Genomic DNA, 15,779 nt, shown 5'->3' on the forward strand with positions numbered 1-15,779 from the left:
AAAGTTCTCTCTGATCTTTTGTGTGGGTTTGGTAACACGCTTAGATCGTACAATTTGTTCTTCCTGGAACACAAACTCTGTATCTTGCACATCTGTGGGTCTGGTAACAGGGTGCACTTTGCTAGGTGCAGTGACAGAGGATTTTATAGAGCCTTTTGTAGACATGTTAATCCTTGTCAATGTGGTACTGTCTCTTTAAGGTGGGGTTGCAGCTTGTTCACAATGGTGAGGAAGCCACGTGCTGCTAAGATGGCGGCAGCTCTATTTGCTTGCTTGCAGACTATGTGTGGATCTTGCAGGAACTGCAGATTCAGCTGTGTTTTGACTATTCTGCCACAGATATACGCTGGAGAAGACCCTGATAGGTTGTGAGTGCAGTCTCCGTATAAACTGGATGGTAGATAGTAGAACTCACTGACATTCATTCCACAGCGTTGCCATTTGCATGAAGGGAGGATGCAATGGATGTGCTTTAGGTTCAGTTTAATGCCTTTACCTTAGAAATGACATGCCATGCGGTCAAAACACATTGCTACTGCCCAGTGAAGATGAACATGTCTGCTACAGTCACAAATGGAGGACAGCATGAAGAAGGAGGAAGTGATGTCACAGAAAGAGGAGGAGAAGCTGGGTAACAGTGCATGATGGGATAGCTAGCTTAAAGATACAGCAAGCAAATTATCCAACAATAAAAACTTTGACCACTGGGTGGCAGCATGCATAACATGAGTATGAACATATCATTGCAGACTGAATGTACAATACAAGACCAATAACAGCATGGGCAATATGACAGGCTGTAACAGCATACAAGAAATATTCACACACTCCTACAGCAGCTTAGATCCAGTGGCTGAGCCCTATGTATGGTATATAACAGAAGCTTAGATAACTTGGCTCAGCTATGGTAGCCTCCTCTAAATATTGTATGCATACCAGCTATTCACAGTGAGAAGTGTTACATGCAGTCATATCTTCTCTGAAAGGATGAATACTGTTACCATTGTAGCTGTATAGTCTCTATTACTTCACTTACTTGCTGACTGCTGTTTCTGACATGAGAAGGTTAATGATCTTTTTAGGGTTTTTTTTGTCTTTGCACCTCTGGCAGATTGTGTCATAAAGCTTAATGTGTAGAGTAAGGTTGAAGGTTTTACAATGCTTAAAGAGTAATTGTAAAGTTACTGACAAATAGTCTTCTCATATGGGAAAGTGACACCATAAGGGCCCCCTAAACAACTTGGGCCCAAGTGCAATCGCAACCTCTGCACCCCCTAAAGTTACTCCCCTGGTAACTGAGAAAAAATAGTGTTAGTACAGCTGGAGAGAGCCTTTAACAACAATTCCAACGATACCTGTATCATGCTGCTGGCTTCTTACTAGCCTAAGATATATCTCGTATAGTTAACATAATTTCTTATTAAATCAGATTCAGATATAACTTTTTTGTACAAAAAGTTTCAATTTTATAAAATTGATAAAAACATTTATTCGATTTGGTATCTCAATGATCAACCCAAACAATAAATGAAAGGTGTCATTTAGAGAAAGCTTGGCACATGCAGATTATCCTGGGGGCAAGGTAAACCCTCTGCTAGCTGCAAAACCCCTGCAGATAGCTAATTAGAGTAAATTAGAGAATTGATTATTTTTGCTTAGTGCAGAGTTAGAGTTTTGCTTTCAATTGTAGAGAGGCTAATGGTCCTACTGGCTTATGGGCCCAGATACATATGGGACCACTGCAATCGCTATCATTATACCTCTGCTAGTGCTGTGTATATCTCCCACTGTGTTCAGATCTAAACCTCATAGTAGCAGGTGACTGGTTTTAGTTTGCTATTAGGAAAGTGGAAAACAAAGCCAAAGATTTGTAAAGGAAACAAGGTAAAGGTTTATTTAACTAAACAAAAAAATACTTTGCCCTTACAGAGATCATATAGGATCAGTAAAAATGTAAAAATGCAATCAAACCTCTTTAACCCCTTTAGGCATTATGACGTATGGATGTATGAAGAGGGTTTATAGACTTTCATGCATGGCGCATGTCTACTACATTATGCAGTAAAGACCCATCGCTGACACCAGCTCATCCCACAAAAAATGACGACTTGCATAGTGAAGTATGAAAAAGTAATTAGCAATAGAATAGGGCAAAGTTAAGATTTTTTTTTTTACAAAAAGTTTCATTTTTATAAAATCTATTAAACATCTATTAAATTTGGTATCTCAATGATCAACCCAAACAATACATGGTAGGTGTCATTTAGAGCTCACAGTGAAAGGCATAAAAACAGGGTTCACAAGAAAATGGCGCAGTTTTTGACAATTCTGTTCCAATTGGATTTTTTTTCCAGCTTCCTAGTATATGGCATGAAATATATGTAATGGCGTCACTACAATTTGTTAGGCAGAAAAAAACCCCTCATATTGCTCTGGGCACGAAAAAAAAATAATTGAAGATGGGGAGTGAAAAATGCCAACGGAAGAAAGAAAAATGGCCTGGGTTAAATAATATTGCCATATTTTTGGACACATTGACAAACACTGGTCGAGTGTTGCCTAATTCTATCATAGTGGTATCCATCACCATTTCAGTTATTGCTCTAGTTGCCATTGGCATTGGCTTGATATGCTACCTGATCCAAATCTTTCTACTGCATCTCTATAATATCAATGCCAGTTGCCGGCAGCTCACACGTCCTGGTGGCGGATTTCCTCCTCTGCAATCTTGGATTGCCATAGCAACTGGTCAGCCTTAATGTCAGCATTAAATTACTATTCAAACTTATATCTGGCCTGACCAATATATTTTTTCTGTCCTGACTGTGACCCTGACCTTGCTATGGTATTATTTGTAAATTCTGCCCATGTTTTCAGATAATGACTTTTGAGTAAAGTACACTAGAGCTTAGTAACTGTTCCGGGAAAGGACATGGATATATCTCTACTCACCACTTCTAAACAGATTGTCGTTTAGAGTATCCTCTTATTAGGTGTGAATCACTAATGACTTATAAACTAGAACAAAAAGCTGTATCTTTCATTGTGCGCTACCACATTTTATAAAGAAAAGACAATAAACTGTAAAGCAGTGACAGGGAATGACTCAAGAACCTTGGATGATTTGTTTACCCAATGCAAAAATATCTATCTGTCTGTCTATCTATCTATTTATCTATTATTGGGGAACATTTACTAAGGGTCCGTCTGACGCATTTCCGATTTGTCCGAATATTTCCGATTTGCCCTGAATTGCACAGAGGTTTTTGGCACACGCGATCGGTTTGTGGCGCATCGGCGCCAGCTTTCATGCAACACAAATCAGGGTGTGGCCATCGGACAAGCCGGCTGATTCAGACAAACCGCAGAATTTACCTTTCAAAATTGTGTTGCAATCAGCACTTACATGCACTGGGAAGAAGATGGTGAACTCCGGCGGACCTCAGCGGGGAAGCCCCAGATGCAGGAAATTGGACGCACGATCTTAGTGCGGCAGCTATGAATCCTCGTCGGACATAACGGAACAGCAGTGTCAACGGGACGGGTAAGTTAATGTGCCCCATTGTGTATTACTATAAGCCCCCCAATTAAACATAATTTTGCTAGTATAAGGTTCAATGATAACATCAAAAAAGGAAAAAATCGGATCGCTCACCCAATCACCTAGATATCCTCCTGCACTCGATGCCTGTGGTGGTGCACGCCGCCAGATCCTTGACTGTCTATGTTCTGGGATCTTAAGGTTCAATGATATAACAGTACTCTGACTAACTTTGGCTTCATAAGGCCCAAGCCATTTTTGGGTTTTCGCGTTTCCGGTTTTCAATCCCCGTTTTAAAAATCCATAACTTTTTTATTTTGCTGTTAGAGAGCTCCATGAGAGCTTATATTCTGTGGAACAAGTTGAACTTTCTGGTGAAAACATTTGAAAAAACTCCAAATGTGATAAAATTGCAGAAGAAACGTATATGCTCCATTTTCTAGTGGACACAGCTTTTATGGTTTAACTCCAAGTGACACTTCTACTTTATTTCTTGGGTTGGTAAGATGAGGGGGATACCAAATGTATAGAGGTTTTATTATGTTTTTTAAATAGATTAAAAAAAAAACTTTTTAAAATAGATTTAAAAAACAGACCTTTATAAAGTATTTTTTTTCGGGCCTTGATGATGTTTAGATTGCTAATTTTAGGGACCATGAGACCTTTTCATTACTTATTACACTTTTTGGTCTTGCTTAATAGCGGAAAAGTGGCATTTCAGACATTTGTGCGATATTTTCCGTTAAGGGGTTCATCGCCAAACATAAACATTTGTAAATATTAACCCCTTAACGACCTGGCCCTTTTTTGTTTTCACATTTCCATTTTTCACTCCCCACAATCAAAATTCTGACTGTGAATTTTTAGTTTTGATTTATTTTTCTTTTACAACTTTTTAGACTCTCAAAGGCACTTTAACCCTAGGATATGACCATTCCTATCCTATCCTGCAGTACAACAGTATTCCAGTATATGGAGAATTTGCTATGGATCAATAACACTGTGACTCCAGAACACTTTTGTAGATTCTACCCAATGGCAGGTCCTGGAATGGCAGGAAGCAGGTAAATGGTTCACACCCAGCAATGCTGACAACATAATGCAGCCAACATCCTCCATTATGGCATGCATGTTTTAAGGGGTTAATAATATGCATGCATGCATTAAGGGGTTAATATTATCACAGAATTTGTAGCTCTACCTGATGCATTTTGCACAATGAGCATACCACACTGCTGCGTCCTTAGCTCTGGAGTCCAGAAGCGCTATAACGGATGACCGTCCAAGTTCAATCTGTAGATCATTCAGTATTGATCCAGAGGAAGAGAAAAAACCCTACAAGGCTGGTGACAGTGTGACATCAGAATAACCCCCTGGATCAAAATTAACTATTAACAAAATGTTTTGTTCCTAATCCAATCCAATGCTTAACATTCCAGGAAGGCTACTATCCAGATAAGAAACAAATGATATAATAATATAATATATCATCTGCATTCAATACACGAGATTGTGAAGCAGTCAAGAGCTCTTCATGGTCACACTTCCAAAGCTGAAAAGACTGTGGCAAACCAGGAGTTGTCGTAAATAAAATAGGCTTAAATAACTACTACTGCCAAAAACTTTTAGCTTTTATGGATGTTTTGTCCTCTATTTGGTTGGAAACCCTCTATGGTAATAATGAAGCCACAACAGGACACTGGGCAATACATACAAATTTGCTGTGCTGAATGCACCTGTAATCAATTATCACAACTATTACTCTGCTTTATGTTAGAACTGTCATATGCAGTACCATGGCCGTTTCTACCAAAAAAGTCAAGCATGATAATTAAGGGCCCTGAAATCCAGGAACTGTGACTTTGTAATCTTCTTAAATGTATTATAAATGGCCTCATTCCTTCTAAAATCAACTTTTACAATTATGCTAATGGGCCTGAATATCTCTAGGAGGTGTTACAAGAGCCCCTCTGTTTTGCATCTTCACAAAATGTTACACACTTACATCCCTTACAATGTGTGAGAGAACAGTAGGCACAGCAAGAGGGAGGTGCTGAGGGAGCAGGGGAAAGATATAGAACAAGAACAAGCCCAGAAGCCGAAGAGGCTTAGTAAAATGCTGCTAATTCTGCAAAGATAACCCATTTAAAGTTTTTACACTACAGTAGGTCAAGGAAATCAAAATCAAGTACGATAAACCAGAATCACTTACTCATATATCCATGCACTGTGGTAATCTTCTTATATTTGTTATCCATGGCCTCCTGCCTTCTAAAATCAACTTTTAAAATTATGGTAATGAGCCTCTGGGTTTACCAAAGCCCATCTGTGATCTGGCTTTACTCATTAGCATCATTTTAAAAGTTGATTTTTGAAGGAAAGAGATTACCACAGTAACGGTGCTTAGATCTATGAGCAAGTGTCCATGATGTTGATGGTAGATGTCGTTTAATGTTTGTTTCATCTGTACTGCATGTATATGATAAGGTTTGTGAGCACATTTATTACTAGCCATAGGTAGAAACCTTAACAAATATTTCTTCATATTAGTGCTTACATGTAAGTTGGCATGTTTTACATTTATTCACTTCATAAAAGGATGATGTTATTTGTTATATATTTGTTATATTCATTCTCTAATGGAATGTGAGTATAGAATAAGACTTAAAGGGAATTAAATAGGTACATTTGCACTCAATGGGGCAGATTTATTAGAAGTGAGGTAAAACTGTTCTAGGTGCCATCGAACCAATCATAGCTCAGCTTTCATTTTATAAACAGATGTGGGGAAATTAAAGCTGAGCTCTGATTAGTTTCCATGGGTAACTAGAACAGTTCCCCTATATACAGGGCACTGTGTATAGTTATTATAGAGGACTGTATATAGTTATTATAGAGGGTCTATATGGTTATTATAGGGAGGCTGTATATAGTGTTTGCTGGGGGAGCTGTATATATTGATTACTGGGGGGCTGTATACAGTGATTGCTGGGGGGCTGTATACAGTGATCACAGGAGGGCTGTATATAGTGATTACTAGGGAGTTTTATATAGTGATTGCTGGGGGGCTGTATACAGTGATTGCTGGGGAGCTGTATATAGTGGTTGCTGGGGAAGCTATATATAGTGATTGCTGGGGTGCTGTATATAGTGATTGTTGGGGGACTGTATATAATGATCACTGGGGATCTGTGTATAGTGATTGCTGGGGAGCTGTATATAGTGATTGCTGGGGAGCTGTATATAATGATTGCTGGGAGCTGTATATAGTGGTTGCTGGGGGAGCTCTATATAGTGATTGCTGGGGGAGCTGTATATAGGGATTTCTGGGAGCTGTATACAGTGATTACAGGGGAGCTGTATACAGTGATTACAGGGGAGCTGTATACAGTGATTGCCAGGGGAGCTATATACAGGCGGTCCCCTACTTAAGAACACTCGACTTACATACGACCCCTAGTTACAAACGGACCTCTGGATATTGGTAATTTACTGTACTTTAGTCCTAGGCTACATTGATCAGCTGTAACAGTTATCACAGGTGTCTGTAATTAAGCTTTAGTGTTAATATTGATTCTTATAACAACCCAACATTTTTAAAATCCAATTGTCACAGAGACCAAAAAAGTTCTGTCTGGGATTACAATGATAAAATATACATTTCTGACTTACATACAAATTCAACTTAAGAACAAACCTACAGACCCTATCTTGTATGTAACCCAGGGACTGCCTGTACAGTGAATGCTGGGTGCTGTATATAGTGATTACTGGGGAGGCTGTATATAGCTATCGCTGGGGAGCAGTGTATAGAGATTGCTGTTCCCTGTCTGGGTTACAATCAATAGGGGCCCAAACCGGATTTTGTGCCCATGGGCCCCCACCAACCTTAATCCGGCCCTGCCTGCACAGCAACCAGTATGACACAGATGAATGGAGAGCAGTGAAGCATAGGAGCTGAAAGCTCTGCTGCCACACAAGGGAAGTGGGAGTCCTGCCTCAGCCCATAAGACCATCAGAAAACTAGCAGATTGTGACTAGCAGATTAAGAGCTGTTGATACAGACCTAGTGTAAATTTCCCTTGATAAAAAGATACAATCATTTCAATGTAATGAGCTACATACATCAGCGGCTATAGCACATTCCTATGCTACATACATCTACAATATATTGCTTTGATGTCCAATCTGTTTTGCTCACAGACTGGTGATGATTACCATTCACTAACAGTAGCCAAATACCTCGGAAAAGAGAGGAATAGTCACAAAAGTAAATTAGAAAGAAGTAAAATTTGTCATTCAATCCTTTTTGACACCCAAAGTGAAAAGATCCTTTATTTTTCATTTTCTAGAGCAGAAAATAGATATATTCATAAAAAAATATGCAACATTTGGATACTTTCCTAGACCCTCCTTCTATAACATCTCTTGTTAACCTTGAATAAGTAACTGAAAGAAAGTGAGGTTTCTGACCTATATGTAGACAGAAATGCAATTCACAATGGCCATATTGAAATAATAGCATTCAATTGGTTCCTGATGAAACAAGTTATTGTGTTTGCTTTTAAAATTCCTTGCACCAAATATGAACCATTTAGATATTAGTATGATGAGGCTGACAATGATGGCAGTTGGACGCAGAGTAGAATTAACTCTTAGGTTATCCTTGTCAAGGACCATTAAGCCTAGAGCTATGAGAAGAACAGTGAACAAGTCATATTTTATCCTCCCTTGAGAACAAAAGGTTTCCTTTTTTTTCATTGCATAAACCTGACCTTCAATAAAAATTTATATGAAAATTAAAGTGGAAGGAAGGTCATATTATCGGCAACTCGCTATGATGTGACTCATTTTAATTACTCTTATTTTGAAATTAATGACTAAGGTCCTCCTCGTGGGGTTATTTCTCGCAATGATTTAAGCAGAGGATTTTGTGATGCAGTGATTTTCTTTTTTATAGCAGGGTGAGAGAAGTAATCATTTTTCCTTCACACAATGTCCTTGTGAGGATAATGACAATTAGGTAGCTAGACCTTCACTTCAGAAATACGCAGTCCTATGTGACATTCCTCGCCAAGCTGTATCATTGTTTATAATGCCTTTCCAAATGTCACATACTGTTAGAAGCCACCAATGTAGAAAATGTTTCACCTACCACATTTACATTTCCCGTATTAAATTGTGAAATTCCAATTGATTATGAGACAGCGAGGCATACATTTGAGTCTGAGTTTTGACACTGTAAGGCTGCATGCACACTCCCGTTGCCCGCCGCACCGTAGCACGGCGGGCACACGGCTGCGCGCGAGGAGAGGAGGAGGGGGAGAGCACTGCTCACCCCGCCCCTTTCCATAGGGATATATGGCGCACATGTGCTGCACCGTACCGCTCCCCTAGGGCGCCGTGAGCCCATAGAAGTGTATGGGGGTCGTATATCGAATGTGTGTGAATGCAGCCTTAGGTGTGTAATTCCTGGTATGTTAGGCCCATGTGTTTGATAAAAATTCAACTTTTGGTTAAAAAGTTATTATTGCATCCATTATGTGGCTATTTTTTTGACTTTTTCATGGGTGATTCCTGTGCATGACTTGTGTGTTGTGTGTGCAGTGGACAGCGATTGCAGCCTAAGGTGAATTGTGGATAGACTGGCAGCAGTCTTTAATAGGAATGTCTTGGAGAAAGGGTAGCGTGATGCGCTGGGCTTTTTGGGCTGATGGTGTCCTGAGAGAAGAAAGAAATGTAGTCCAGTCTATGTCCAAACAAAATGACTGGAGTTTGGCAAGTGAGCCTTAGACTGAGCCCTGTCAATGGCACTACTGTGTAGTTACTATACAATGTTGTACCATCAGCTGGAGCAGCCATTGCAGAGGTACTGGCTTAGTGTCATGTTCTGATAGGTGTCAGAGAGAAATCCCTAAACAGATAAGTGAGAAGGTAGCAGGAAAATGCCAAAAAAGGAGTAGCCGAACATATCTCTGTCCCACACTTTGGGGAAGAATACACAAGTACATTTTCTTTGATGGATTAAAACAAGCTGTGCTTCTAGAACCACTTTGTAGGGACCAAAATTGGGGGGGGAGCTATCATGTGTTGTGGAGGCTACAAAAAGTTGGGTATAAAGTTTAGGGGACAATAAGGACATACTACCCTCTAGGAGCTACAACGCAGGTTACTATATTGTATGGAGGCCACAGTAGTAGACATTATAATGTGTAGGGTCACGATGGAGGGCATTAAACTGTGTGGGTCTACAATCAGTGGGCAGAATACTGTGTGAAGGCCGCATTGAGGGACTTTACTAAGTGTGAACTACAATGCGGGCATTGTAATCTGTGGGCCCAAAACAGGTGGCATTATACAGTGAGGGAGGACAAAATAGGGTACTATACTGTGTTTTTACACTAATCAATGAGTATATCTTAGTTTAGCATTTTCCCTGTTAGGCCACACTTGGGGTGTATTAGTGGCACAAATAGTAAAGGGAAATATGTAGGATGTATCAGTTCTATATGATTTACTTTTTACAGGGAAAAGTTATTTCTGAGTTGCACTAGAATAACTATTTTTGTGTGCTACTTGTATTTTCTGGGTGGGCTGTTTGGGGTCACAGTATAAAGAGTAGCAACATGATGGCATCATTAGGGGACCAAGAGAGATCAATGGAAAAGTAAAGAATATAAAAAGCTTGGGTGGCAAGCTCTATATAAATGACACAATGGGGCTCATTTACAATGGGTCATGCTGCACAGAGTCAGACTGTGCACCTTTTTCAGGGCTAAAATGGCTTTCCAAGTGTGTGCGCTGGGATTGTGGAGCACGCGACCCTTTTGTGGTGCAGCTGTGCTGGCTTCCATGTGATACAAATAAGTGGGCGTGCCATCGAACTATCCGACTGATTCTGACTGAGCACCGTATTTTACTTTTAAATTGTGTTGCACGCCCTATGTTTACAATGCACAATAAAATATAAGCCGCAAAAAGAAATGCAAAATAAAAGAATGTGATACATTGAATTCTAATGAGATCGGATGATGAGCCTTCAATTTGAACAACATAAAAAATGTTTAACTTTGCAAGTTAAAATTTACAGAATCTCTCAGAGGATACTGGTTCAGAGGAAAAGATACAGGATTCACAAATAATTTCCATAGACAGTAGTATTTTATACTATTTTATACATATGGATTGCTTCCAAATGTCATTAAACCACTTTAAGAGAATCTGTCACCACATGTTTCACAAATACAACTAGTTGCAGGTTCCTATAGAGCCCTAGTAACTATCTGACACCCTTCTTTTAGCTAAAAAAAAGTTTCCCTCAGATCCCCATAAAATCAGAGTTATAATGTTTCCTGGTATCTATGCATTTTTGGAGCGAGTCGGGGGGCATGGCCTAATGTGATGTGACCAGGGTGACATCATCACTGTTCCTTAAGCTACTAAACATAAGCAAACTGTACCCCATGTACATATCTGACCACATAAAACAATCACAGCAGCCTGCATGGACTTCTAATCCTCTCCATGCAGGCTGCTGTGATTTCTTGTGTTACAATATGCTGTGATTTCATGAGATATATGCTTGGTGTACAGTTTTCTAATGCTAAAAAGTTGAAAGATGATGTCACCCTGGTCACATGACATTACAGCTGCAAACAGAGATAGGATGGAGAGGAGCTGCTAGATTCAGCCGGAGGAGGCCATGACCAATTCGACTCGCTGTAGCCATGCTCAGATACCAGGCAAAACTATGAAGTTGAAAATATGGGAATCTCAGGGGAACAATTTTTAGCTAAAAGAAAGGTTTCAGTTAGTTACTAGGGCTCTATGGGAACCTGTCACTACCTGTATTTGTGAAAAATGTGGTCACAGGATCCCTTTAAGGCCCTTTTTACACCTGTGTTTTTCACGCTGGATATATGACGTGCAGAACTTGCATTGCACTCTAACCCATTGTATTCAATGGGTTTTGTCAGATGTTTTTTTTCACTCACACATGCACATTTTTTTTTTAAAGTGCATTTAAATGTCAGCATGCTCTACTTTTGCAAGTCACGAGCGTGAAAAACACACCATACAAGTCTATGGAGATGCATCAAAAACGCATTTCACTAATCATAGAAAATAAGTTCTGACCGGAGCTCCCGATTCTCTTGCTTCCTTGTGTCCTTCTTCCAATATGTCACTCACAAAATAGAGTACAGGCAGTCCCCAGGTTACGTACAAGATAGGTTCTGTAAGTTTGTTTTTAAGTTGAATTTTTATGTAAGTCGGAACTGTATATTTTATAATTGTAACCCCAGACAAATTTTTTTGGGTCTATGTGACAATTAAAAATGTTGGATTGATGTAAGAACCAGGATTAACAATAAAGCTTAATTGCAGACACCTTTAATAGCTGATCATTGTAGTCCAGGGTTAAAGTACAGTAAGGTACCAATTACCAGAGATCCTTTTGTAACTTGGGGTCGTCTGTAAGTCAGATGTTCTTAAGTAGGGGACCGCCTGTAGTTCACACTCCTCCAGGACAAATTCCTGAATCCTCCAATAAGAACATACCGCTATTCAGACCAACACTCCTGCGTTTTTCCTGTGACCTCCTCCGTATGCAACATATGTTGCGGTAGATCGCTGGAAGAAATTCACCCGCAGATAGCGTAGTACAGTTTAACACTCAGGATTTATTTAGATTAAAAACATACTCACAAAAGAGCGATAAAAAGTGCATATAAAATTCCAACATGGGACGCCAACTACTCGTTCTCGCCGGACCCTGGGTTTCGTCCTGTATGGCTTCTTCAACGCCCCAGAAGAAGCCTTACAGGGCAAAACCCAGGGTCGAGCGAGAACGTTTTTAATCTAAATAAATACTGAGTGTTAAACTGTACTACGCTATCTGCGGGTGAATTTCTTCGATCTACCGCAACATATGTTTCATACGGAGGAGGTCACAGGAAAAACGCAGGAGTGTTGGTCTGAATAGCGGTACATTCTTATCAGAGGATTCAGGAATTTGTGCTGGAGGAGTGTGAACTACTCTATTTTGTGAGTGACATATTGGAAGAGAAAGACACACGGAAGCAAGAGAATCAGGAGCTCCGGTCAGAACTTATTTTCTATGTTTTACAATTTGGGTTTACTGGATCAACCCTTGACTGTTTGTAGCTCAATGAGAGAGGTGTGCAGCACATAGCTGTTATTGCGGTATTTTTTGCATTTCACTAATCAATTGCCATAGAAAAGATAGACCACAGTCCTGAGTCCTTTTCACGTGCAGATAAACACGTGAGAAACGCATTGAAATTGCATTTAAATTTCAAACTGAGACACTGAACAAACTCTGACTGAAAACTGATTGAACTCAAATGTCAGTTTTTCACTGACCAAACCCTGATCGCTCCCTGATCAGACTCTGATGTGATCTGAAACACAAATGTGAAAGGGACCTATTTACTTACCCATCCCAAATGTCCGACGAGGATTCAGAGCTGCCGCGATTCACTTACAGCATGCGCCCGATTTCTTGAATGTGTAGCTTCCCCACTCAGGTCCGCGGAGTTCACCATCTTCTTCCTGGTGTATGTGAGGGCTGATTTTGCGACACAATTTGAATTTTAATTTCCGTGGTTTGTCCGACAGCCACGCCCCTGATTTGTGTCGCATGAAAGCCGGCGCCGATGCGCCAAAACCCCTGTGCAAACCGGAAATATTTTGGAAACCCGACGGAAATGTGTCCAACAGACCCTTAGTAGATGTGCCCCATTATGATATACTTGTGCACCATAATGTCATTAGGGATGTATGGGAGAGTATAGGGACTAACAATATGGTCCAACTTTTGGGCCCCCTACTTATAACAACAACTGGGGCCCTGTTTCCACTAATTGAATAAAGCAGCAGGTCGAGTTCACCTACTGCAACTCCATTCACTACTATGCCGACCCTCCCAACTGCAACCCCCACTGATTACATTGTTATCCCGTATCTGTTAATGATGAATGACAATAATAATTGGTATAACAGCTTTAAGGTGGAAAAATAGAAAGAGTCAGAACTCACATTAATAAATGTTCTGTTATAAGTCTTAATTTTGTTAGCTACTTACTTTTTCATGCCTGACCTTGCAAATTTCTTTTTCAGATTTTCTATTGAAATCTTTGCATCACTGGAATGTTTTTTCTGAATCTACAGCCTTCAACATTTTAAATGTTCTTTATTTTCCAGCTATTCAGCCATATTTATTTTAATTTTTTTGGTGAACTAGGTCACAATGTGATATTTTGAATCATATAAATGTATTTTTCCTATTCAAATCATTTTATGGAGCAAAACAGGCAAAAAAACCCCAGAACTTATGCCGGCTGCACAAAAACATTTTTTCCCACGGCCAGAAATTATGGCTGTATGTTTCCCCTATGTCTCCACGGTATGGCCGCAAAAACAGGTAGCATGTTACCTATATGTCATCCATCTATTACAAAAGATTGTGCGCCCGATATCCTGCATCGGTCCTTTCATGCTCAGGTCCGCCGGAGTTCACCTTCTTCTACCCGGTGCATGTAAGTGCTTGATCTTGCAACACAAATTCAAATTTAAATCCTGTGGTTTGTCGGAATCTGTCGGATCGTCCAATCACCGCTCCCCCCACCCCCCGATTTCTGTCGCATGAACGCTGGCACCGATCCCCGGTGCGATCCCTGAAAAGTAGTAAACTCCAATGAATATGCGTCCGTAAATAAGCCCCCGTGTGTCAGCCTTATTTTTTACAGCCCCACATGGAGCTGTGAGACAGTCGCAAAAACCTCCGCCGTATTACCTGAAGAAACGTTTGTGTGCATAAAGCCTTATGAATAATGGGTTAATTCATCTGGTCAGTATTCAGGATGTGCCCACAGTTTCACTCATTTTTCTTGATGAGCTGGTATTCATGCTGTTGCAAAAGAATAGTGTCGCATATCAGTTATAATTGTGGCACAAACTAAGAACACACTTTCACACCTCTTTAAGTACACAGTACTGAAAAGTCTTGGACAAAATGAAATCAAAGCACATCAATTGATTCATCATCCCTGATGTTTCCTGTATTGCTGTGTGCAGGCTCTCTTTTCACACTTAGCATCTCTGTTTATACACTCACCGGCCACTTTATTCGGTACACCATGCTAGTAACGGGTTGGACCCCCTTTTGCCTTCAGAACTGCCTCAATTCTTCGTGGCATAGATTCAACAAGGTGCTGGAAGCATTCCTCAGAGATTTTGGTCCACATTGACATGATGGCATCACACACTTGCCGCAGATTTGTCGGATGCACATCCATGATGCGAATCTCCCGTTCCACCACATCCCAAAGATGCTCTATTGGATTGAGATCTGGTGACTGTGGAGGCCATTTGAGTACAGTGAACTCATTGTCATGTTCAAGAAACCAGTCTGAGATTATTCCAGCTTTATAGCCATCAGATGTTGGGTACATTGTGGTCATAAAGGGATGGACATGGTCAGCAACAATACTCAGGTAGGCTGTGGCGTTGCAACGATGCTCAATTGGTACCAAGGGGCCCAAAGAGTGCCAAGAAAATATTCCCCACACCATGACACCACCACTACCAGCCTGAACCGTTGATACAAGGCAGGATGGATCCATGCTTTCATGTTGTTGACGTCAAATTCTGACCCTACCATCCGAATGTCGCAGCAGAAATCGAGACTCATCAGACCAGGCAACGATTTTCCAATCTTCTACTGTCCAATTTCGATGAGCTTGTGCAAATTGTAGCCTCAGTTTCCTGTTCTTAGCTGAAAGGAGTGGCACCCGGTGTGGTCTTCTGCTGCTGTAGTCCATCTGCCTCAAAGTTCGATGTACTGTGCGTTCAGAGATGCTCTTCTGCCTACCTTAGTTGTAACGGGTGGCGATCTGAGTCACTGTTGCCTTTCTATCAGCTCGAACAAGTCTGCCCATTCTCCTCTGACCTCTGGCACCAACAAGGCATTTCCGCCCACAGAACTGCCACTCACTGGATGTTTTTTCTTTTTTGGACCATTCTCTGTAAACCCTAGAGATGGTTGTGCGTGAAAATCCCAGTAGATCAGCAGTTTCTGAAATACTCAGACCAGCCCTTCTTGCACCAACAACCATGCCACGTTCAAAGGCACTCAAATCACTTTCTTCCCCATACTGATGCTCGGTTTGAACTACAGGAGATTGTCTTGACCATGTCTACATGCCTAAATGCACTG

At 40.5% G+C, this 15,779-nt stretch overlaps 1 long non-coding RNA gene across 1 annotated transcript in view; it reads right to left on the minus strand.

Moving 5' to 3' along the window:
• The window catches only part of LOC140119168 (uncharacterized), a 31,005-nt gene extending 26,177 nt beyond the window's left edge, over positions 1-4,828 (minus strand). The window contains exon 1 of the long non-coding RNA XR_011853337.1: positions 4,743-4,828. This is a non-coding gene — a long non-coding RNA (uncharacterized lncRNA). The remainder of the gene's footprint in view (positions 1-4,742) is intronic.
• Positions 4,829-15,779: the final 10,951 nt, after the last annotated feature.

The sequence above is a fragment of the Engystomops pustulosus genome, chromosome 2 (assembly GCF_040894005.1).
Source record: "Engystomops pustulosus chromosome 2, aEngPut4.maternal, whole genome shotgun sequence".
Lineage (NCBI taxonomy): Eukaryota > Metazoa > Chordata > Amphibia > Anura > Leptodactylidae > Engystomops > Engystomops pustulosus.